At 48.1% G+C, this 11,005-nt stretch overlaps 1 protein-coding gene across 2 annotated transcripts in view; it reads left to right on the top strand.

Moving 5' to 3' along the window:
- Positions 1-10,836: 10,836 nt before the first annotated feature.
- The window catches only part of BCL6 (BCL6, transcription repressor), a 23,045-nt gene continuing 22,876 nt past the window's right edge, over positions 10,837-11,005 (top strand). Inside the window, exon 1 of one of the 2 annotated variants that reach the window (XM_027848752.1) lies at positions 10,837-10,906. The gene's annotated coding sequence lies outside the window, so the exon portion shown is untranslated. The remainder of the gene's footprint in view (positions 10,907-11,005) is intronic. The other variant, XM_027848754.1, reaches the window with a different exon arrangement.

Raw genomic sequence — 11,005 nt, 5'->3', positions numbered from 1 at the left:
ACAAACTTGAGGCCACCTAGTGCAGCACCCTCCTTTTACAAATGATGAACGCGACACCCAAAGAGATTGTGACTTGCCCAAGGTCACACAGGTTTCAAGAAGAGCTAGGATTTGAAGTCATACCCTCTGACCCCCAATCAAACCTTCTTCTGTCTGTCTAGAGGTGTCTCCTCCAGGATATCTTTCTATACTCTTCAGTGAATGTGTGTATATATTTTATACATATACCTACACACACACACACTATCTGTCTATCTACCTGTGTATCTGTGTGTGTGTATATATATATATATATATGTACATGTACAGATATATATATATTCAATCATTAAAAATCCACATTCTCACCCTCCCAGCCCAGCCTCATTCCCAATGGAGAATTAAACAAAACAAAACCTGCTACAAACACGTATAGTCAGGTAAACCCAAGTCCTCATTGGCCATGCCCAAAATAGCACATGTCTCATTTTGCTCTCTGAGCTCTTACGTTCTCCATTGATCAGGAGACTGGCAGCAAGTTTCATCATGAGTCCTCTTACCATTCATTGTTTCAGTCAGATTGCACCATAGTCTGACTTTTGCCATATGCAAAATTCTGAATTGACAAAACAGAACTATATGAGGAGGATTGCTTGCCTTATAATAAAATTTATCATGGGTAATGATTCATGTTAATCTCTGGGAAATCCAAGTGTATGAACGCATTTGTTAACATCTACTTAACTACCTTGACAGCAAGGTACTGTTTACCAAGATTTGAACCGGCCTTTTGCTAAAGTAGCTCCTTGTTACACCATTGTCCTAGATAAAATGAAGACACGTGCACTAGATGATAATAAGGAGAGCTGGATTCAGATCTGGTTGGATGATGGGACCTAATGAGTCCTGATTATGGTTCAATGTCAAAATAGCAGGAAGTGCCCCAGGGATCTGTGCTTGGCTCTGTGCTGTGCCACAATTTTAGCAATGACTCGTACAAAGGCATAGATGCCATGCTCATCCAATTTGCAAGCTGACACAAAGCTGGAGATACAGAGAACACACTGGACACCAGAGTCAGGATCTAAAAGGATCTTGACAGGGTGGAGTGCTGGATTGAATCTAACAAGATAAAATTCAATGGAGATCTTCCATTTGGAAAGTCTTCCATTTGGGTGCCGAATAACCAATGTTGCAAGTCCAAAATGTGTTAGGGAGAGTTAGACGATGAGTTTGCCTGAGAAAAATCTGAGGACTTTTAGTGAACTGCAAGCGAACAGTAGGATGAAACAGCAGTCACAAAAGCTGGTGCCATCTTGGGTTGCATCAATAGTGGCAGAGTTTCCAGGAGTAAGGAGGTGAAAGTCCCTCTGTATCCTGTCTCTGTCAGATATCATTTAGAGTATCGTGTTTAGTTCTGGGCATAGTTTGGTCTAAGAAGGGTATTAATAAGGTGGGTGTACAAGGGAGGACAACCAGGATGGGCCCTAAGACCTCTCCATGTCCTCTGAAGGTCAGTCCAAAGGACACGGAATGTTCAGCCTGAAGAAGGAAAAACAAAGGAGGCATATGATAATTTGTTCAAGTATTTTAAAGGTTGTCATGTGGTGGAGAGATTACATTTTTTTCTGTTCGACTCTAGAGGGCAGGGTCAAGAGCGGTGGATGGAAGTTGGAAAGAGGTCACTCTATACTAGGGAAAAAAGAAACAAAATAACTTGCTAATAATTGGAGCTCCCCCCCCCAAATAGAATGGGCTGCCTTGGTAGGGAGTGGCTTCCCCTTCCTTGGAGGTCTTCAAACAGAGGGGGATGACCATTTGCTTAGCATTCTGTGGAGCATTGACTGATGGATCTGGTGTCTCCTTGAGTACAGATCTGAGGGGAGATGTGTTAGTGGCCCCTGCCTAGTGATGACTGATCAGAAAGGAATTAAAAACATCTCTGGAATTAGAGACAAAATTGAGGTAGTGATGAGCAGGCCTTATGGAAATGTGAGTCATTATTACCATGTAATTCAATGAAAAATTAGGACTCAGTTTTTAGAGCACTTTGTTTCCCATATTTCTCTTTCATATCCATCTTGCTTAGAGTCATGGATGTACTTATAGTTCTCCCAATTAAATGATCTGTTAATTTATTTGGGAGCAAAAACTCAGGATCCTGATTGTGAGGTTGCCTACCAGCCTAAATGAACTGTGCTAGGCCCACAGGGCAAGAGAGCCTGTGCTATGTGACATCATCAGTGACTTGGATGAAAGCATAGGTGACAGTCTTATTGAACTAGCAAAGCTGGTTGGTATAGCTGTCTCACTGGCTGACAGAGGCAGGACCCGAAAAGATCAAGACAAGTTAGAACATTGGGCCAAATATAATATCAAAATGAAGAGGATGAAATGTCAAGTCTACACTCAACAAAAACAACTTCTTAAGGACACGGTGGAGGAAGTACGTTTGCCCGAAGAAGACCTGGGCATTGGATGTGTGGGGGGAGACTACAAGCTCAAGATAAGCCAAGCAACTGAAGAACTTAATAGGATCTTCAGTGACATCAAAAGGCCAAGGAGGCAGGACTAGGGAGGCCACGGCTCCGTGGCCTCCTGGCCAATCAGCTGACATATGTAGCGCCATGCTTCTCTATGGCTCAGGCGGCCCACATTTTAGCAAGGACATCGACGAACTGGACAAAATCCAGAGGAGGACAACCGATCAATACCTATTCATCCATGGGCATTCGTTAAGTACATGTTGGGTTTGAGGTCCTGCTGGTGATACAGAAAACAAAAATGGTGGTCCCTGGCCTCAAGGAACTTGAGTTCTGGCCATCTCTACACCATGCTACCTGTGCTCTATCATCAGCCTTGGCTCCCACCGAGCTCCAGCAGCACTTCACACAGTGCCTTACACAAAGTAGGACCTTAATAAAATGCCGTTTCATTGTTGACCATCTGTGGGCCCTGGGCTTTGGTAGGTGAATCTTATTCCTCTTTCTTGCCAAGAATCAGGCCTCTGTCCCACTTCTGAGCTGTCTTCACACGCAGCCCAAGAGGCTACCACTCTCCCTCCCTTTCCCCTTTGAAGCTCTTCTAAGCAGAATTTAAGCTGCTTGAGGGCAAGGACTCCAGTTTGTTTGTAATTGTGCTTCCAGCACTGAAGACAGTGTCTGGCACACAATAAATGGGTAGCAAATGCACTCTGTACCATCTACCTATGTAATCACATGATGAAGGCCTTTGGTTCATGCCATGTGAAGAAGAGGTGAAGGAACTGGGTATGTTTATCCAGGAGAGGGGAAGATTTAAGGAAAAGGGATTAGACCAATTCCATTTGGTTCCAGAAGACAGAATTAAGACCAATGGGTGAATGCTGTCTGGACAGATCAAGGCCCAGTGTAAGTAAGGAAAATCCTCTTGACAATCAGAGCTGTCTACCAGGAGAGTGAGCTGTATCCCAAAACGGGGAGGGGAGTCCTCCCTTCCTGTAAGTCTTTTAGCCAAGGCTGGATAAGTCTTTGATGGAATGCGATGGAGAAGATTCTTGTTCTGGTGTGTGATTCCGTGGCAGTGGGAGGTGATGATCACTGAAAGCCAGTCTCCAGGGGATCAGTGACCTTGCTATTCGTGGGATTAACAGTTACCAAGGACCTTAGACTCCTAGAATCCCCTTTTACAGATGAGAAAATTGAGGCCCAAGAGACTAGGTTATTTGGCTCCTCTGGCCCCTAACCCCTCAGAAGGGGCCCCTCACCTGCTGTGTGAGGGGCCCAGGAGAGACATCCTGAGGCTTTGTCCACGTCCTGCGCTCGATAAAAACGTATTGCCCGAATGAATGGACGCTACGGAGCCCAGGCCAATGAAATGAGCTTGACAGAGGTCTGGCCTCATCTTGCCCCAGTCCCGTGCTTCTTAAAGCAATGCCAAGCACATCAGAAAGAAACAATGCTTTTACTATGCCTCCAGAGCCCAACAGAGAAAATGCAGCTTCTACCAACCCGATCTCTAACTTTAATGCAAGGGGGCAGCTCCGAGCCTGAGGAGTCAGGCTCTGTGTCCCCTCCCCTCTCTGGTTTTTATAGGAGCCATATTTTTCACAGGGTTGCAAAGAAACTGGTGAGAAATTGGAAGGGACTCCCTGCGTTTTACAGATGACAAGTGTAGATGAAACTGGGGCAGAAGATGCAACTAGGGCATGGAGACTAGGACTTTGCCCCGGGGCTCTGATAGCTTCAGCCTTCCTTCTTCAGTTAGAAACCACTGAGCTTTGTGCTTGGGTTTGTTGTTGTTTTGGGTCAGGGAAACAACTTCATTGGTGCAGCACCTTTCAGTGCCTTCTACCCAGTTCAGGTTGGTACTTGTTGGACAATTTACAAGCTTATGGACTGCCCAGGGCAATGAGAGTCACTAAGTGACTCGCCCAAGGTCATCTAGTCAGTATGTATCAGAAGCTGATCTAGGTCCCAAAGCTTCCTGACTCAGAGGCTGGCTTTTTTATCCACTCCAAGAACAATCAGTGACGAGAGAAAACTACCAGATGGAGCGCTCTCTCTTTCTCTCTGTGTCTCTCCTCTTTCTGCCTCTCTCTGTCTCTCTCTGTCTCTCTTCCCCTCTTCTCTCTCTCTCTGTGTGTCTCTCTGTCTTTCTCTCTCTGTGTCTATCTCTGATACTCCCTTCCCATTCCAAGTGAGTCTTTTTCTCCCTGGCCAGGTACCTGACTCCCTATCAGTAGTCTCCCGGTGTCTTTGGGTGCTGCTCACTTTCACCCTAACTGAATTTTCTCTAAACATTGATTCAAGGGCATAGGTTTTTTGTTTTTGCCTTTTTGTTTCCCTCCCCACCCCCTGCAATATTGTATCTCCGCTATGGGATTGGGTCAATTTGGATAAGACAATTAAGTGAGAGAGTTTCAGGCTTTGTTTTTAGAGAGAAGTTTTTTGTTTTTTGTTTTTTTTTTTTAAGTATAGGAAATACTGATATGAATTTCTTTGCCCTCAGAGTCAGTGCTGCAGATAAAGGCATTTTTTTTTTCTTTTGAAGGAAGGAAGGTATACTCCTGATCTGCTGTTTCCTCTGACATCAAATAATTACCCTAAATGCAGCCGGGCTGAGCCATCTCTGTTTCTTACTAGGAATTTCTCTCTAGGTTTTTTTTTTTAAATAAGTCACGTGACGGTTATGACATGCTCTAGAGTGCCCACACCCAGGGCCTGGGAGCTTCTGCTGAGGCTCCTGACCTTACCCCACTTCTATATCCTCAATCCTTTCGCGGGCTGTTTGCAAAAACCGGGCTCTGGGGCAGGAAAACCAATCCAACTGTCACTTTTGTTTGAGGCAGTTGCCGGAGATCAAAGGTACAAGGTCTGCCGACCTGCCCCTGCCACCCTGGGTTTATTTTATCTTCCAGCCGCTTTTTGACCCCCTCAGCATAATCCCAGACTTTGGTCTGCAATTGGTTAAAAATTGATAGAGGGGAGGCCAGCTTTTACTTGACTTTGCCAGTTTAAATTTTAACACCCCTCTAGCTCCAATGACCCCCTCTCCTTTCCTTTTTTCAGATCCTAGGTCTGGAGTTCTTTACTCGGGCCCCACAAACGTGGGCCCCCAGGCTGGGGAGAAACAGTCTCTCTGCCCTTCTGCGTCTATCTCCTGGTGCCTGGGCAACCCCAGAACTAGGGTTTCAGGCCCCTGAACAGCTCCTTACAGGAGGGTGAAATAAACAAGTCACTGTGGGTTTGCGAGTGGAAAAATACCAATGCCGTCCCTGGGCACATTCCTCAGCCCTCCGCTGCAATCGGCTGCTCCTTCCCATAGGCTTCCGCACGGTCAGGTGTACAGAAGGCGTGTGCGAGGAAGAAAGCAGAGGAAAGGAAAAAAAAAAAAAAGAAAGAAAGAAAGAAAGAGGCAGGCCTGACACGCAAATCCAGTTTTTCCACTCCCAGTCTCTGCGTAGAGAGCCCAGCAGGCCAGGCCCCAGCGTGCTTGGTTTGCAAACAGCCGAGGTGCGTCCCTGCGCTGGCCTTTCCTCATGCTAGGGTTTCATGGGAAGCGAAAGATAACCCTGTTATTCGAAGAGACAGGGCCCCATGCCATAAACAAGAGGTCCCCTCTCCCTCCCTTTCATTATTATTTCTCTATTTTAAGCACTCACCATGCATTTCCTTTTCATAAATAAGTCCTGGGAAGTTTTGGAAAATTAATGCACTGGGGAAAACTGGGTTGAGAGGGTTTCTGAAAACAAAACCACGCACACACGCACACGAGGGACACACAACTGTCTCCAAGTAATCCAGCTCAAGGCAGCAGGCAAATGTGTGAATTGAAATCAAGTTCAATCCTCTTTTCAGGAGGTCAGAAATAGTACCTGCAGTCCCAGTGTGTTCTGATGTCCGCCGGCTCTCTGGAGTTTGCTTATGATAATGGCGGGGGGGGGGGGGGGGGTCGGAATGTGATTTCATGCAAATCAAGGGGATGAATGGGCAAAACCTGAAACCAGGCACCTGACGTCTTGCCTTAAGCAGTAGCATGATATTGTGGCCCAAGGGAGGCGACCGCCCCCAAGCCCAAGCTGTCATTAGAAGGCAAACACCAGTTGCGGCCCTGGTCCCCGAAGAAATGCACAAATAACACAAAATGTGGAAACCCAGATGACCCACTGGCAGATTTATTTACTCCTCCTTTAAGAATAAGGGTCTTCTTCCTCGAAAATTATACCGTGGCATATAGCCTTACTGTAATGCCACAGAGTGCTATTCACCATAACAGGGGAGGGAGAAAGATGAAAAGACACGGTCTGAGTACTGTCAGATCCTTAGGGCAGGCAGGAGGAAAGAAAGTCTGAAGTGGCAGTGTTACTAGGGAACTGTGCATCTATCTGCCGGGAGTTCCCACTTCTTTTTGTTTTGGTGAGGAGTTGCAGGTGGGGGGACTGCATGGTTAGGACAGGGGTGGGTTTCCTTTATAAAGGCGACTTGATCTTCAGTAGCTGAGCTAGAAGAAAGAAACTGACTGTGAAAATCTGTCCTTTTCTTTAAATAGATGTAATATTAGGAGTAGCCCATTGGCATTTCTATTAAAGTTTATATTTACCCAGCAGCTGTGAGCAGGACCCAATAGAACCCTCCTCCCCCCCTTCCCCCCCCCCCCCCAGGAACTGCTTTCTGCTCTTCTATTTTGAGCGGCAGTGCTAAGCAACTATTAATTCATGACACTGGCGCCCACATTCCGCCCCCCTCCTAATCTGAGCAGGTGACCCAGACCCACTGATGTCTAGTCTAGGTACTGTTGAAAAGTACCTTCTGTCTTACCTCTAGCCCCTCCTCAAGTGTTACTGCATAGGCACTCCTGAGGTGTCAGGGGCTGCACTAGTCTGCTACTGATACCTCCTCTCTGGTTTGTAGCAGGGAGAAACTGGAGGAAATTCTGAAAGGAATTGCCATAGAACAGAATGGCCAATGTCTGCATTTAGGCCTTACGAGGGCTGGGGTGGGGGGGAAGGTGGTGAGGAGGGGGCCGCAGATCACCCCGGTCAAGAGCCCTTCACAGGGTTCAGGAGATAACAGAATCTGTGTTAGTATGGGTGTTTGAAACTGGAGTGTTTACTCCAGAGCCCATAGGGCTCTTTTCAGTTCCTAGGGTAAAGAGAAGTCAGCTCACTTCATAAGCTGAGCAGGTATCTTAAATTATTTTCTAAATTTTAAAAGATTTTCTTCTTTTTCTTTCTTCTCCTTTTTTTTTAAACAAATAACCTACCTTCCCTGCTAATCCTCACATGCCCCCCCCCAAGTAAGGTCCAACTAGAGATGTAATAAATAAAAACAAAAAGCAGCCCCTTGGGTCCTGGCATAGGCCCGTCAGTCCTCTAACCTGACCATTGTTGTCACTCCAAGGGCCCAGACCCACGACTAACAGAGGTGATGGAATGGTGAATTTCATTCCCCCAAAGCTCCCTCCCTCCCTGTCTCCCTGAGCTTGAGGAGGTGGGGGCTGGAATGGAAGAACACGCAGCCAGGCTCTCACTCTGCTCTGCAGTGCCCCCATGGGGCTGAGCCCAGAGTGGCAAGAGGGAAAAGGTGCAGGGGACCTGCAGGAGGTCACTGTGGACAGGGGAAGGTGTGGGGCCTGCAGGGAGTTTTATGAGGGATTTTCCAGCAAAATCAGTACAGTGGTGGGAAAATGCTGAGGAGCGAACAAGTATACATCTTTACCTGCTTTGGTAAAGAATCTCCAAATATACACTGCAGATAAAAGATGCAAGGGGAAAAATGCAAAGAAATAAAACACTGAGAAGTAAATATACATACAAACTTACATACATACATACGTACATATGTATATGTCTTATTTCTGGCAAAAAAGAAATCTACTTGAAACTCCATGAAAGTAAGTGCTGGAAGGCCAACCAGGAAAAGCTGATTGGGGGGGGGGGGGGGCGGCGGTAGATGGCCTGAATTTTATTTCCAACAACGGTGTTGGATTAGGCCTCTGCGTTTCCCTAAGAACGCTCTACAAAGCATTGCTTTCTGCAGAGATCCATCTGTCAATAAGTATTTGACTCTTCAGATATCACATGGTCACACCCCAGGCGATGTATTTGTTTCTCTCGGACCCTTGTGGAAAACACCACGATCTTCCCCAAAAGTGGCTCTGCTCCTTTCTAAAAACCCAAGCCTGGTGCACTCTGCCAGGTGTTGGGGTGCACTATCCAGAGAATGTCCTAAGTAAGCCTTCTTTGATGCTTCACTTCTTATGGAAGAGCCAGCGAGATCGACGTGCGGGGGGGGGGGGGGGGGAAGGAGGGAGAGAAAGTCCGCAGCTTTCACTTTCTTAGCCCTGCCCCCTTACAATTCAATATAAAGGGATTTTTTTTTTCTAACTTTATTGGTGGGGGGGCCCCAAACGGGCATAACTTTGTAGAAAGGCTACCAACCTTCACACATTTCTCTGTTTTGCAATGAGTTGCCTGAAGGAATAGGATTTAGGATCAGCGGAAGCATGGTACACCTCGGCCTCTTATGGGGACTTCTGGTCTGAACATTTGGGATTAAGTGTTGAGGAATCTCAAATATCATTAGTTGCCATATGTAGAGAGAGACGGAGACAGAAATCAAGGAAGAATCTCCTTCATCTAGGGATGAGTAGGAGGGGAAAAACCCCAACCACATTTAAATAGAGAAACTGTCAGCTAAGAACAAAAACAAGCCAGGCCCCACAGTGCACTTGGGCAGCGAGCTAGCTTGGAAAAAAAAAAAAAAGTCGCCGCCGTAAGCCCCCCTCCCATAAATCGTATGTAAAGTGCACAGCCCTTCTCGGCTGGGCTGGGCTGGGCTGGGCTGGGCTACGCTGGGCCCGGCAGCCGTGGAGCACGGTCTGTTCCCAATCCATGCTCAGCCTTCTTGAGCCCGGCCAAGCAGGCCCGGAGAATTCCCTCTCACTGTTCTCTGTTCTCTCCCAACTGATTTTTTTTTTTTTTTACAATGCCCTTGATTCACAGGAAAACCAAGAGAAACCAAAAATAGAGATGAATTTATTTGTTTCCGTGATTTGTCGTCCCCCCTCCCCCTTCATTACAACATGAAATCTATTTCACAAGAGTCAACAAAAACAGTAAAAGAGCAAAGCTACCACTTACAGTCCTGAACAGAAACAAGAGAACAGAGCCCTAATCCTCAGAGTATGTGATCCTAGATCAGAACGTTCCCCCTTTTTTTTAAAAGAGCGCGGGGGGGGGGGAAGAAGGGAGAGTGAGAGAGCAGCGGGATTTAGAAGGATGAGAACATAAAATACATCTGCCTGCGGGAGGGGGCCACAGGGAGAGGGCAGAGAGATTACCATCTACGATCCCAAATTATGCTTCTTCCAGAAGGTTACAACCTAATAAAAGTCCCCCTTAAAATGCTAAAAGTAGCCTATCTTTAAAATAACAATCATAATAATAACAACAATAATAATAATAAATAACACCCAACAAGAGCACCCGCAGAGAAAATCCCAAGGCACCCCGGGCTCACGGGCTTTTTAATATAAGAGCAGAAACTTGCTAGAGGCTAAGTTGGAAGCCAAAAAAAATTTTTTTAACCCCCCCCATAAACAAACCAACAAAAACCCAGGAGCAACAAACACCCCAGCCTCCACCCCCACGCCCCAAGGCCAAAGCCCGGTCCCCAAAGAACCCCAGGCTAGCACCCCCCACCCCCACCCCACCCCAGGCACCCGGACCACGAAGACCCACCAAACTCGGCTTGGCCAGTGTGCTGAGATTCTAGCTGGAAAGCTCTCCCCTCTCTGCTGTGTCCTCTCTCCCCGTGCCCCGGATGCGTGTTTATTGTTTGGCTCGAGCTGCCTAACCTACATCTGGGCAGGCGGGCTTCCTCCGGGCACCCAGAGCCCCTGCCCCCCGTTTGGTGCCCTGAGCTCGTGGAGGTGGTGGTGGTGGTGGTGGTGTTTACGGGCGCGAGACGGGGAAGGAGCCCCGGACCCCGGGCAGGCGGCGCGCGCTCCCCCCCTCTTATGTCACCGAATAGCAAATTAGTTCTCAGAATTCCAGAGGCCGAGCTTCGCTACATTGAAGCGCCCGACGTCACAGAGGAGGCGCCCACGTGACCGCGGCCGAGCGGGACGCACCATCTCTCCCAGCACGGGGGGGGGGAGCCGCCTCCAGGCCCCTCGCAGATCCGGCCGCACCCTCCGAGCGGTGGGCTTCCGAGACCCCGAGACCCCGAGACAGACTCTGGGCTCGCAGGCTCCGGGGGGCCGAGGGGGGTGCGGAGGGGAGGCGGGGCCGCAAGGCTGCGGAGGCGACAAGGGGTCCTCCCCTGCCGCGCCGCAGTGGTAGAGTCGGCAGCTCAAATTCCGAGAATTGAGCTCTGTTGATTCTTAGAACTGGGGTTCTTAGAAGTGGTGATGCAAGGAGTTTCTAGGAAAGCCCGGAGACCAGGTGATTATTGCTGCCGCTGCCGCTGCTACTTCTGCTGCTGCCGCCGCCGCCGCCGCCGCCGCCGCTGCTGCCGCTGCCGGTGCCGCCGGTGCCGCCGCC

The sequence above is a fragment of the Vombatus ursinus genome, unplaced genomic scaffold, assembly GCF_900497805.2.
Source record: "Vombatus ursinus unplaced genomic scaffold, bare-nosed wombat genome assembly UNPS02006874.1, whole genome shotgun sequence".
NCBI classification, from domain to species: domain Eukaryota; kingdom Metazoa; phylum Chordata; class Mammalia; order Diprotodontia; family Vombatidae; genus Vombatus; species Vombatus ursinus.
The sequence above is the reverse complement of the archived record's forward strand: the minus strand, read 5'-3'. Positions and strand labels throughout refer to the sequence as shown.